General features: G+C 34.8%; 1 protein-coding gene and 1 non-coding gene across 5 annotated transcripts in view; both read right to left on the bottom strand.

The window, feature by feature from the left end:
- The window catches only part of OPRM1 (opioid receptor mu 1), a 159764-nt gene that overhangs the window by 131732 nt on the left and 13878 nt on the right, over window positions 1-14154 (bottom strand). The gene's annotated exons all lie outside the window — the stretch shown is intronic.
- On the bottom strand, window positions 3970-4088 carry LOC111741494. Its single transcript, XR_002781010.1, has one exon. It is a non-coding gene; the product is annotated as a 5S ribosomal RNA (ribosomal RNA).

The raw sequence follows: 14154 nt of genomic DNA, 5'->3' as shown, positions 1-14154 counted from the left end.
TGCTGCCAGGGAAGCTCAGAGTAAATTTATGTCTCCTCTTAAGAATCGTGTAGAATTCTAATGGCATTAGTATCGAACATATGTCTATAGTACTAATTTCCCTGCTAATCTCATTATTTTCTTCTCTTTTGGTTACCTATTTCCCTATTTTCTTCTTTACCTCTTGCATTTTATTTTATGCATTTTCGTAAGGCTCTTTAAATCCTCTTTTTGGAATTGTAAACTGAGGTGGAGGATAGAGTGAGAATACGTCCATGCCCCACTCCTCTGGGTGAAGGATTGGAAATGAAAGGCGGGGTGCTTTAATTATGGACAAGAGACTTCGCTTAACCATTTTCAGATTACGCTTTTTGGAAGTGTTTACTTCTTGCTTTATTTTGATCATTTTACTTCAGGAAAAGAATAGAATGTGTCTTATCAGAAGTTTATATTTAAAAAATCATGTTTTGCTTCCTTGATTCCTGTATTCTGTAATAATACATATGTAGTATAGAAATATAGAAATATATGACTCTGCTGAATCCTCTGATGTATTTAAACCATTACAGTAGGATGAAAAATTCTTATTTGTGACTTTAGATTTTTGATTGTAGGTATATAGATTATTCATCTCTTTAGACCAGATGATTTCAAAAACAGCATCAGAACATCTAAGGAGCTAGAGCTTTTTGGTTCATAGATAACTACATTTTGCTTTTATTATAAAGACTTATTTTTTAGAACTTAGAAATATCTTTGCTTTCAAATTTGAAAGTTCTAAGAGAAAAGGAAATTTCTTCTGTTTAGGATCTGGGAATTTTGTATATAAAAAAATAATCAAGTATGCATTACCATTAACTTCAAATAATGGTGCATCCCTAAGTATTTCTTTACTACTGAAAGAACAAAAGAGAAGAATGACTTCAAAATATGTTAAAGTAATTTTACCAATATTCATATTAGAAAATTGCATATGTTGTAGATTAAAACATTTAGAGGGCATAGTCAGTAAAATTATTACCTATTGTACTTAGTACAAGAAATATAAGGCTTCATCTATACTTTTGATGCTGTGCATATAATCAGTCAGTATAAGTAAAACATGAGAGAAAGCATGAACAGAAATTTAAAAGAAATAAAAATAGAATTAAATGATCCATTCAGCACAGAACCCCACACAAGATGGGCACCAGTAAATACTTATCGAATGGAATTGTATATAGGAAGAAGGGTTTGGGTTATTTTATTTTTTTGTGGTAGATGAAACAAACTTTTAAAAATGAAATCATAAGCTTTTAAAGTAAAAGCTTATTTTACTGAAAGAACAAAAGAGAAGAATGGTACATTATGGTACATTTGCCTTGTCAATGTACCATTAAATTAAAGAGAACTTTGGACACAGAAGGTCATGATATGATGAGAAGTAAGATCTGAAAGGGACTTTCAAGACTGCATTGTCTGATCACCTTGCTTTATGATGGAAAAAACCTGGGCACAGAGAGGTATATAAATGTTTGATATATTTCCCGCCCCTCTTTTTCTAGGCTCCATGTAAAACTAATATGTGTCTCCTATACTATATGCTGGGCCGCGTGTATTTCTGAAAGTGTATTTCTGATAATGTAGTTTGTCCTAGAAATATCTGGCTTGCTATCTAGCTAAAATAAGGCAAGGATGTAAGCTCTTTCATCTTCTTTTTAAAGATGACCATGCTGGGAGCATATTGGAAATTCTGAGACATATTTTCAGTATATTAATGTTGTAACAGAATCATGTTTTTAAATTAAATTTATTGGTTAATAAAATTATATAGGTTTCAAGTGTACAATTCTATAATACATCATCTGTATAGGTCTTAAATTACCATCAGTATAGATTGTGATTTCCATCCTGCAAGTGGATGAGAGTGTCTGTGGTGTGATACAAAATGTGACAGTCATTGAAGGCAGGGAAGAAAGTTCCAGAAAAGGAGGGAAGAATAGAGGGAGAGAAAAAGCAAGAGAAGAGAGAGGACATGACTGTGTTATACAGTACACACCACAATGTGAGTGTGAGAGAAATGAGGTTTAAAATGTCAGAGGCAAAAGCAAGTCTGTGGAAAAGTCTTATAATCACCAGACATGCAGTTTTGTAAGTAGGGATTTGATTTTATCAATATCTAATCAAAGCAGTTCTTTTCTATCATGACTATATTTGATTATATAGTGTAAAATGCAATTATTCATGGACTCTAACTCTTTTATGGCAATTGTTTAAAATAGAACTTACAAGAATTCTTATTTTTAAAAGCATCAATTTGTACCAGTATTATAGCCATGAATATGTCTATATGTGACATCACATATTTTATGCATCCTAACCTGTTGGACCACATCTTACTTACATGATACATATTTTCCTGACAAATCTGAAAGCTCTTGTGAAAAAGAAACTTGGTAGAAATATCCCCAAATTTGATAATCTTCAAAATTTACATGACAATTCCAGTATCAATTTGCAAAACTGAAATAAAATTTTCTGAAGTCTCGATAAAAATAAATGAATTCTGATCAACTATGCTGGAGGAAAAATTAAATTATTTTCTATGTTTCCATAGAAAATAATAATGCAAATTTTTTTTTATCAAATGATGAGGCATTCAGGAAACATAGAGCCTAAAATTTGGAAAAGCATTACAGAAGTATGGCAGGGAGTTGACTAATAAATTATTTTTCTGGATTTTGTGATGTTTGTAGTATTATTCATCAGCTTTCAGAAATCTGTATTTTCAATGATTTTTAACCTGATTATTTGCTTTAATTTCTAATTTTTATTTGTAATTTTATATCATTTTCTTAAAGCACCAAGTGTATGAGCTTTGAGCCTCAGCCCCACATATTGTGACTGCAGCCTTGCCCACCAGTCAGCTCTGACTCACAAGGGCTCTGCTTGAGATTCAACCCCATGATCTCTCTGGCTTCTGCCACACAATTAACTAGTGGGCTCACTTAGAGTGTGCAGCAGGGCACCTCTGAAGGGCACAGTATTTCACAGGTCCGATCATTTCCTACACCTCTTTTTGGGTCTCCCCCATGAACTTCAAGACCATCTCATTCCTCTCTCTGCCTAGTTCTGCCTTGACACCATTTCTACTCCACCGTAACTATCCAACGGTACCATGAGGCGTTTTGTGAGGTCTCTCAGAATTTCAGCTGGGTATAAGGTCAAAGCTCTCGTTATCTTATATTCATAATTATACATTTGACTTATATCCCCATGAAGAGTTTCACTCTGGAGCGAATGAGTGAGGTGGGAAAGTGGTAACGGCAGAGCTACACGTGAAGAGTTGAACTCTGTTCTGTTTTTCTCTCCTTTCACATGGCCTGCCTCCAGCCCAGAAAGCTCTCTCTTTGTGTGGCAGGAAATCACTATTTTCAACAACTTTTCTTTTCTAACTTATGATTTGTGGTATAAACTGTATTCTCACAGTCCTTTAGGCTGAGCTTTTCATAATCAAGACCAACATTTTAGAATTCATTCAGAACATTTTCTTTTTTCATATATCTCATCTTTCATTTTTTCTTTTCATTAAATTTATTTGGGTGACTTTGACTAATAAGATTATATAGATTTCAAGTGCACAATTCAATAATATATCATCCATATATTGCATTGTGTGTTCACCACCCAAAGTCAAATCATCTTGCATTTTAAAACTAATGGAACTCTATAAGGGAACATATAGTCAATATATATTTTTAAAATCCTCCTTGGATTCTTTTGTAACCTCCTTTTCCTTGGGACAATAAAGCTCAATTCCATAGTCTTGTTTGAAATATACAAGAACCATAAGATAAAATGGAATCATTAAAAGGAAAAATATGCATTAGATAGTTATTTATTTGTTTGTTTGTTTGTATGTTTGTTTATTTTTAGGCAAGGCAACCCTTGGTTGACCTCACAGATTGCAAGAAACTTGTCAGCTTACACTCCCTTATTTTTTATTTTTTACGCCTACAGTACCTGGTCTTCCTAGGTGGTCTCCCATCCAAATACTAACCAGGCCCAACCCTGCTTAGCTTCCAAGATCAGATGGGATTGGGCTTGTTCAGGGTGGCATGGTCGTAGACTCTGGATAGTAATTTAGTATATTATTTTGTTAAATGCTTGTTCACTATCTGGTGAAGAAATTAAATAATCAGTTGGGATATGGAGTCTAGGAGTGAAGAAGGCTGGAGGTGTGAATTTGGGAGTAATTAACATATGGGTTAATAACATATGCCATAAAGACTGGGATAGTGGAGGAACCCTTAGAGGAAAGCACGCGTAGGGAAGAGGAAAGAGCCCAGGGTTAATCCCTAATAAGTCTAGAGGAAGAAAGGGGTAGTCAGGGAATTAAAGGAATCCAGAGTTGGGGTTAAGGAAACCCAGGGAGAGGAGAATATCATGGTCTGTAGCAGTCAAATTTGCTGAATGTTGCAGAGAGAGTAAAATGAGGACAGATATATGTCCGTTTAGCAAACTGCACATTATTAATGGTCTTGATAAGTGCTGTGGAGTGGGGGAGGGGTTAGAAAATAAACATGGGTTCCAAAGTAAATGGGGCATGAGAGAGGTGGACGATGTACAAAACACTTTAGAGATGTTTTGCTATGAAGAGAAACAGAATGTGAGTTCAGAAAGAATTTTTAAAAATTGGATTGATCTGATACACTCGAGAATGAATGTATGTGTGCATGCTATTGAGTCATGTAGCAACGAAGAATTAATGAAGTAGGGGAAAGAGAGGACACTTGTGTGAGCAGTGTCCTTGAAAAACTAAAGGAAGATGGTTATTACTAGGAACAAGATTAAAAAGAGGGGTACAAGACAGAAAAGTTTTGCAGGTTAGGGACTTTTCTGCTTGCTTACATTTTTTTCAGTGAAATCCCTCTCTTGACCTCATTTTCCATTTTGTGATTTCCGTTTCTGTGTTTTGTTTCAGCAAAGCTTCTAGAGAGGATCCATAGTAACGGCCTTTAATTCTATTGCATACGCACACAATAAATAGTTCTTAAATGAATGAATGAAATAAAAGCTGTGGACATCGAGGAAAGAATGTGATAGAGTAAGGAATGTGGGAAGTCTGGTAGAGAGGAAAGGAGAAAAATAAATTTAGCAAAGAAACATCTGTCTGGTAGTGTTAAGTGCTCATTCGAGATTTCCAGTTTAGAAAACAAGTGTTTAGGGCAATAGATTAGACAGCTCAATTTTGAAGGAGGGCCACCAGATTCAGAGCCTGGAGAATTAAGGGATCCCGGTCTGAAAGCAGTGGGGATTCTTAAAGGAGAGGTTTTGGAGTTCTTGATGATGACTGGTTCTAGGGTATGACTATGGAAGGCAGAATAAAATATCACTAGTGATCCCAATTCAAACACTGTCTCTTACATGATGTCTCTTGATCCATTCCTGTGGGTGTGATCTCTTTAGACCAGCGGTCTCCAACCTTTTTGGCACCAGGGACGGGTTCTCCTATGAGAATCTAACACCTGATGATCTGAGGTGGAGCTGAGGTGGTGAAGCTAATGCTGGGGAGTGGCTGCAAATACAGATGAAGCTTCGCTTGCTCACCAGCTACTTTTTCTGTATCTGATGATTCATTTTGTCTTAGCTCTCAGTTGGACGAAACATCATCAGGGAAAGTAGGAGTGATGTTTAACAGGGACCTTTATATATCCACATTGCCTACCAAGAATTTCTCTATCGTTTTCATAAATTTATGTATGGCTCTCCATTGACTTATTGTTTTAATTTGTGTTCTTTAACATAGATGGATCTTGAGATTATCATGCTAAGTGAAATAAATCAGACAGAAAAAATTGAGCACCATATGATTGTACTCATATGTGGGATATAAAACTGAAAGCAGCAAACAAACAAGGCAAACAACTCAGACATAGACAATGGTTTACTGGTTACCAGAGGGAAAGCTGGGGAAGGGAGGTAAATAAGGGTAAAGAGGGTCAAATATATGGTGATAGAAGGAGATTTAACCGGAGTGGTGAACACACAATGCAATATAGAGATGATGTTTTATAAAATTGTACACTCGAAACCCATATAATTTTGTTAATCATTGTCACCCCAATAATTTTAATTAAAAGAAGATCAAGAAAGAAATACTAACATGAAAAAATATATTTTCTAACAGTTGTTTTAGAGGTTGGAGCTAGGAATGGAATCCTGTGATTGTTCTCAATCAGTCATCCTGAAAATGAAACATTGTATTTACCTTGAACAAGTTTTTAATTTGAGTATTGAATAAAAGCAAATCTTGCATTATTAATGAACTTGAGAATAAATTCCAACCTTTTGCAGATGAAATCTTAGTGCTCTCCAATATACATGATGATTGTATTAAAATTATCTGTTTTATATTTTGGTCTGTAAGCTTCTGGAGTATAGACCATTCTCAATCTGTACTGTACTGGCTGCTTGCCTGAGTGACGTGATGAATTCTCTTGCCCTGATGCCTGCATCTATGTATCTCTTTAAATAAGACAATCTTGTTCATCTTATATTCTTAAGGGATTCCACCCTGCTACACACACTACCACAGGAATAAATTCTACTTTCCCATCCCATGTCACCTTACTACTTTCCACATTGATCCTCATTTTTATCTCTCTCCTATCACCAGAGAAGAAGAGGGGATGCCATGTAACAATGATGAGTTTGAGTAGTAATGAGAAAGGACAAAGCCTCTGACAGCTTTCAGGGAGCTAGCCTAGTTGCATAATTCTTTAGAGCATCAACCTCAGGTGAGGACTTTCCATGACTGTGATGCAACAAGACAAAAACAAAAACAAGACGACTTCATAACCAAGCCTGAACAAAGATAAAACCGAATTACCTGAACCATAAAGATGCCAAACGTCTCCCTCTCCTGGTTAACATTAAGTGACCGCTGCTGCTCATTCAATGACAACTCTAGACCTTCTCTGTTAATTCTGCTTCCAAGATAAATCACTGATGCCCATACTTCAAATTACTCTTGCTTTGAGACAGCACCCTAACCAGTCAGACCTCTGCTCGCTTGAATCCTCTCCTTAATCACCAAACATGATCTACAGTCCCTGTGGTGGTCTGTCTCCCTTGCTGCTGCAAGCTTAATAAGCCTAATTTTTATTGGCTCCAAGTCTATTCCTGGTGGCTTTCCCCTGGCGAGCACTAATAGCAGAGTGTACTTGGATCAGGAGGTTGTACCAGCAGCAGCAGGCCAACAGCAATCAGCAATTGGAGGGAACAATTAGGAATTTTCCAGGGAGGTCCACAGATGGGTACAGGCCACTTGAAGGGCATCGTAGCTGCAACAGCTGCCTGCACCATTAGAATCTTGGCAAATGTATTCACTCGATGTCTATCGGTAGCAGGCAGAACCCAGTCTTGATAAAGCTGGGAGGCTATGAAAGGTTGCATTGGATATCATTTTACCTGTTCTTTTTGAGGGGGTTGCTCCCCTCTTTCAGAGCACATGATCACACATTCCAGTCTTTCAAGTCCTAGTTGAATGTGGTCTTTAGAGCTGTACGTCATTAAAGTAGAGACCTGCTTGCTCGATTGTAATCAAGTGGTTTCTATTTATTGGGCTTATCTTCAGAGTCTTCTAGAGATATTTTTATTTTAACATCTAAGTGCAAGGGGTTAAGGACCAAAAAGCCTACCTTTTCAGGTAGGGACATTCCTGGTGATTCTTGAGTCATACAGACTGTTTACTGAATCTAAAGAGCAAGGATGGTCCCATTAAACTGCTATGAAACTACAGAGAAGTGAGTAACTTAAATTACCTTGATTTTATGAATTTCCTCCCAATTTGGCCTATTAATTAAGTTAGGGTAAAACACTCTCACACAGTCTAGTATGAAAAACATCAGGTTTGGAGTTAAGACACATAAGTCTTGGCACTGTTTTGTGACTGTGATCAAGTGACTGAACTTTACTTTCCATGATTGTAAAGAGGTAATTATATTACCACTAAAAATCACTATTAGAACAAATTAAATGACCCTGGTTATAGATGCTAGTTTTTTGAGGGTTATCACAATGACCAACATTTACTGAATGTTGATTTTCTGCCAAACTTCGCTGTAAGTAGTTTACTTGGGTTTTCTCATACCGATTTATGAGTTGCATATTATCACTTCTTTTGTAGATGAATAAACTGAGGTTCATGGAGATTAAATAACTTGCTCAAAAATAACAGTGCAGAGGCAGAATGTAAATCCATATCTGTTTGTTATAGTTGATGCTCTTTGCTATTACATTGCACTGCTATGACAAGCACCATGTAATATAAGCTATCTGTATGATAAATAATACCTTTTATAAAGTATCGTAAGGCTTACAAATACTTCTACATACATTTGTGTAACCCGATGCTCATAAAAATCCTAGTAGTAACTACAAAACTGTGGTTATGTCCCTATTTTAAAGAGAACTGAAGTTTAGAACAGTCTTCAAAGACAAAAATGTTTCACATTGTAAATTTGAAACATCTAGCTGTTTGTTGCTATGCAAGCAAAATATCTGGATAATTTAATTTTTCATGTGGTCTTTATGTGTGTATGTGTCCTATAGATATAACCATTAGCAATGTTTAATAATAACACAACATGTTGGAGAGAATTATGTATATCAGCATCCTGTGAAGGGAGTTGAAATAATGTTTTCATTACTTTTGAGTTTCACAACAGAGATTTTTAATTAACATCCATGAAGACTTAATTTTAAATTTTATTTGTCAAAACTGTGGATGAGCCTTCCCTGTTTATCCTTTTAATGTGTCATAGCACCTTTCGATATCTAAATATTTTAGAATTCGATTAATTCCAGCAACAGTAGCTGCCCAAAACCTTTAGGACCAATTGAAGGAAGAATAAAGGCACTGCAGTTAGTTTCTGTAGAGCTTGGCTTATATAAATTGTATATTTGTGACAAGTGTTTCCCTCTAAGAATTATACAATTTCTTATAACTACCATGCTGACGTGGGATTTTTCTAGGAACAGAAAGCAGTTTATTGAGATTTTTTTTTCTGAGTAATTTTAGGCAGAGAGGTTTTTGGAAGGTATTTTCTTTCCCCTGTGGAGAATTCAATAACACTTGTTAGGAGAAAATATGATTCATGAATAAACCTGTAATTTGCGGAAGCAAGTAAGTCCCATTGGTTTTTAAAATATGAAATTTTAGTGTTACGGTGAAGTAAGGGTTATTAAATCAATTAGAATTGTTTTCCAACTTGAAGTAGACTCATTGGTACTGACAACGTTTTGAGTCGCAAATTAATGTATGTAACTGTATTTTAACAGGAAACCTCCAAGCGTGACCTGGATTTGTATTTTAGTGAAAAAGTCCTGTAATACAACATTTTATTGCCTTTCAGGATCACCTACTACTTTTGAAATTTTATCCCTTTTTATTTTCATATTGTTATGTGGAAATAACAACAATATGAAAATAAAATTATACCATTGCACATCCATTTTTAAAAATTATACCATTGCACATCTGTTTTTAAAAATCTGAAGGATATAAAAAGTAAAATACAAAATACCATAACCTTAACATGTAGAGACAAACTGACATTTTTTGTTTAATATTCTAACTTTGTGATCAGAGTTATACATTTCACATTTCTCCTAGCTAAAGGTAAAAATTATCTTGGACTTTATATACAAAATCGAACTTCTAAAGAAGTATAGGCACGTTCTTGATTTTCATAAAATTCATTTCCATTTTCATAATTACTTCTTTTCACCATAAAATCCCCTCAGTGTCAACAGTGAGTCAAATATACATTTATGGAACACCTTTTTTATTCTAATTTTTGCCTAGTGCTATGCTAGGCAATGGATCTCAGTGGAGACAAGTCCCTCTTCCCTTGGAGAGAATTTATTTCTAGCAAGAAACCAGAAAGAAGTGTTTTTAAAACAGCGTGTTGGGGGGAAAGGTAGGGCGCTGATGATATGGTAATGTTGAAAGGAATACTTAACCTGCATTTAGGTGTTAGGAAAGTTGCAATTATCGAAAATTTATTTTGTTATGTGGAGAGTACCCACAAAAATATTAGATTTGCTTTTCAGGGTCACGTGGCTAGTCCATGCTGCTGAGGAAGGATTTTGTATCTCATGGTGGCAGGAAAGGCTTAATAGAAAGCCCCAAACAAGCCTGTCATCTGTTTTTCAGAAATAAATAAAAATATAGTTTTTTCAACTAGTCTATCATATATTTGCTTTCCGAGACTATAAACCTCTGTTAAGTACATTTAAATTGGAAAATTTTACTACTCATTTTACTGAGAGCAATTATGAAATTATTATTGCCAGTTTGTTTTTTGCTCTGTGAGGTAAACTTCTTTTTCTTGACCTAAGCTTCATATTTTTAAGTGTCTGTCAAATGGTTGTCTGTAGTAGAGACCAACAAAGTTCCTTTAATCATCGAGTATGACTCTTGTGTGATAACGTTATGATGAATCTGGATTCCTTAGTCACACATTGTCTTGCGATTTCTTTCTTCCCATTTTCTGGGGAAAGAACTCCACTTGTATTTTTTCCCTGATGTTATGACTTTTGTCACCTCACCTTCCTTCTCCTGAGGAGGTGTATGTCTAGTGGTTTTCCAGGGGCCAAAAGAAAAATCTCATCGCAAAGAATTCTTCCAATGTTTGTCAGTTTTCAGTCAATCATGTTGATGTAAGAAGTAGAATTTCATTCATTGGTAATCTCCTTGGATACATCCTGTTCTCCAATCTGCCTCTAAGGCATGGACTATGGAATGAACTGGAATACAGTCTATGGGAAGAATTTGTCACAGCAGTTGAATATGCTAGGTTTCCATACTTTTCATAAGTGACTCTGTGAGCTGTTTGAGAAGCAAAGAGTTATAAATGGGTGAGAGCCATGAGTGAGAAGGGAAGATTTTTAGCACTTCTGGCATCAAATCACTTTATTTAAGTTCTGTGGTATAACACTGCCATGCCTGTTACTTTTAATTGGCAGTAGTTCCAGCTAACTTGTCCCCCATCTGTCCATCTGGTGTTTCACTGGTTAAGGAGACAAGGGCATGAAGCAGGATACCTTTCTTCGAATTTAATTAGATGGATCTTTAAAAAAATCCTTGAGTAAAGGTGTATGTTTTCTTCCAGATTGATTCTTCTCAGATTATTCCAGATTCATTTTTTCTCGATCACGATTTTCTCCTCATAGCTCCTCTCCCATTTGGAGTCCTTGTTACAATGCATTGATCTTCTCTACTTGAATTGTGGAAAATAACCATGGGAAATATGTCGACTGCCAAATTAACAGTAGCTATCCTTTTCATAGGAATTTTACTTTTTGGAATTCTAGGTTTCTTTCAACCATTAACTCTCAGAAGAAGAATGATCTAAAAGTTGTTATATTCACAAACTAAGATTGGAACACTGAAATACAGAGGACTGAGATAATATAATAGTATAATCAATTCTAGGTACTGAAAGATTTCAGGTACACTATGTCCTATGATCATTTGTTATTTTGTTAAGTTCAGAGAAACGAATGGAAAAAAAAAGACAGTCTCTGTCCTCAAGAAGCTTACATTCTCCAAATTAAAATTTTCCTTTTTCTAAAAAGTATAAGGATCACTGATGTAAATGGAAATATGAAAATAGCATGGTACTTGGCTCAATAATAGATCTAGAAAGCCTAGTTCAATCTGTACCTCTCATCAATAGGTCTGGCACACTGGCTATTTCTTGATCAGTTTGTTGATATAAATTATTAGCATACACTGGTCACGACATACAGTTATGCTGTTGGAGGATAAAGTATGAGCACACCTGTAGATCACAACTGAGTTTTTATAATTAGAAGTTCCACAATTAATTAGTGGGTTCTATTTTTCCATGTTGGTAGGTAAACTCAGAGACAGATCTAGTTAGTCCAGAGATATAAGTTCAGTTCATCACGTCACAGTTCGATATGAAGGAAAAACTCCAAATTTAAAACTGTAAGGTGATAAATTTCCTGATTCTTTCATTCTTATTTTAATGGGGGTACAACCTATCAATAAAGAAAAAGTTATGAACAGCTTGTCAATTAGGAAACATTCTCGGAAGTAAGATATAGAAGCTACGATAATAGGCCAATCGGCAATCCTGATGAAGCATCCACAACTGGCTTGAAAATAAAAATCTCACCTCGATGCAATTATACATAACAGTTTTGAAAAACCTGAAGTATTAGGGTCCCATAGATCTTGATTCATGTCTTAGTATCATAATTTAATATCTGAACAAATTTAGGCTTATTCCTTAAATTTTCTGAGTTCTATTTTCCTTTTTCATAAAACTTGGAAAATATTAGTACCATTCTTAAATGGTTGGTATAAGGAGGATAATTTTAAAATGTATTCAAGAATTGTTAGTATGGAGTCTAGCATATAGTAACTTCCAATAAATGATAGCTAAGATGATGATAATGATGGTCATGCTTCTAATAGGTTTCAAATTTAATGAGGCAGACACTATTCTCCAGCAATACATAGGTTACATGTTTATATTTATAAAAGTGGTACTTTTGTTTTGCTTGCACTAATATCTCTAGCATGATTTCTCATCTGTGCTAAAGATAACTGATCACCCTCACCTGTAATTGTTCTGAAAACACAACTATTTTCCTTGACCAATTATCTCCCTCCAAAATATTTTAATTTCTTAAATTCCACATTTTCATCTATTTTAACTAGAATTTTGACCAGTCCATTATGTTTCCAATGTCAACTTAACTTCAAAAACTGTGTGAACAAAATGTCTCAGCAATGCCAAAGCATGGTTTCTATTTTTGTACTAGAGTTAGAGTAGATTTTTTTGACAGAGTAGAGGAGATATATATGTAAAATATATTTTAAAAGGCAATTAAAGCAAATGTATGTAGACAGGCATCTTCATCCATTCATGCTTTGTGTTTCTAAATTGTGTAGAAAATAACACAACTCTTTTGTGGAAATTATCACTGATGTCGTTTATATGTTAAAATTTTTTTATTATATTTACTTTTCAATTAGAGTTGACATTCAATATTATTTTATATTAGTTTCAGGTGTACAGCATAGTGATTAGACATTTATATAATTTATGAAGTGATACTCTCGATTAGTCTAGTACCTACCTGGCATTATACATAATTATTACAATATTATTGACTATGTTTCCTGCTGTACTTTATACTCCTGTTTATATGTTTTAGTATATGCTTTATGGTATTGACTCATGTACCAATGTCTTTTGTGAAAATGTGACGTATTTGTAGGCAGAAAACTTCATTCAGAGTGATGCTCTTTTTTCAAAATATGGCAGCAATTTCTCCTTTGATTCTTATATTCTAAATTCTATTTAAAGGACAGTGATTTTAAAGAAGAGAAGTTTCAGGTTTTATATCTAGTTTGTACTTTCCGCTGCCTGTGTTCATGTGACAGGGTATTCAGAAGTAGACTGGCCATGACTTCAGTGCAGTGGCACACTAATAAATGACGCAGAGCACTGATTCTTGATATTTTTTTCCTTTGAATCCCATTTATTCAAGACTTTACAATTTCACTGCATTATCCTTACTATTTATAAAATGTTTACAATATCTGCTTTGAGAAATACTTGTGAATTAATGAAAGAATTCTCCTTCATTGTTTTATGAAAATTAACCCAGGCCCTCAGCATTCATTTTTCTCTACATCGTCTCTGAGACGTAAATAATATCTTTAACAAATTTTAGAAAATTGAATGGAGACAAATCAGAAGTTATCCTATTGCTGGGCTTATAGATGGAGGAAGGTGAACCACAGCGATGGTAATAAACCTTGTAAACAATATTTTTCAGATAGTGTGGTTAAAGAGTGCTAAGATAGTTGTTATAGTCCAATCCTTGGCATTTATCAGCTGGCGAAATGGTTTAATTTTCTTCTCTACTAGGCTGTACTTTTGGAGAGAGGTAGGTAAGACTGTATCTGTTTTGCTCACTAATGTATCTGGAGTTCCTAGGAAAGTGCTTTGTACGTAATTAGTGTTCAACAAACACAGAAAATAAATGAGCCCCAGTTTCATCTTCTTTAATATTAGTTTGATGAACAATCTCTCTATCTATACTCAAAAACGTTTTATGAAAATCAAATTACTCAATGTAATGAAA

Source organism: Pteropus vampyrus, unplaced genomic scaffold, assembly GCF_000151845.1.
Source record: "Pteropus vampyrus isolate Shadow unplaced genomic scaffold, Pvam_2.0 Scaffold78, whole genome shotgun sequence".
In the NCBI taxonomy this organism is placed as follows: Eukaryota; Metazoa; Chordata; class Mammalia; order Chiroptera; family Pteropodidae; genus Pteropus; species Pteropus vampyrus.
This window is presented reverse-complemented; position numbering and strand designations above follow the sequence as displayed.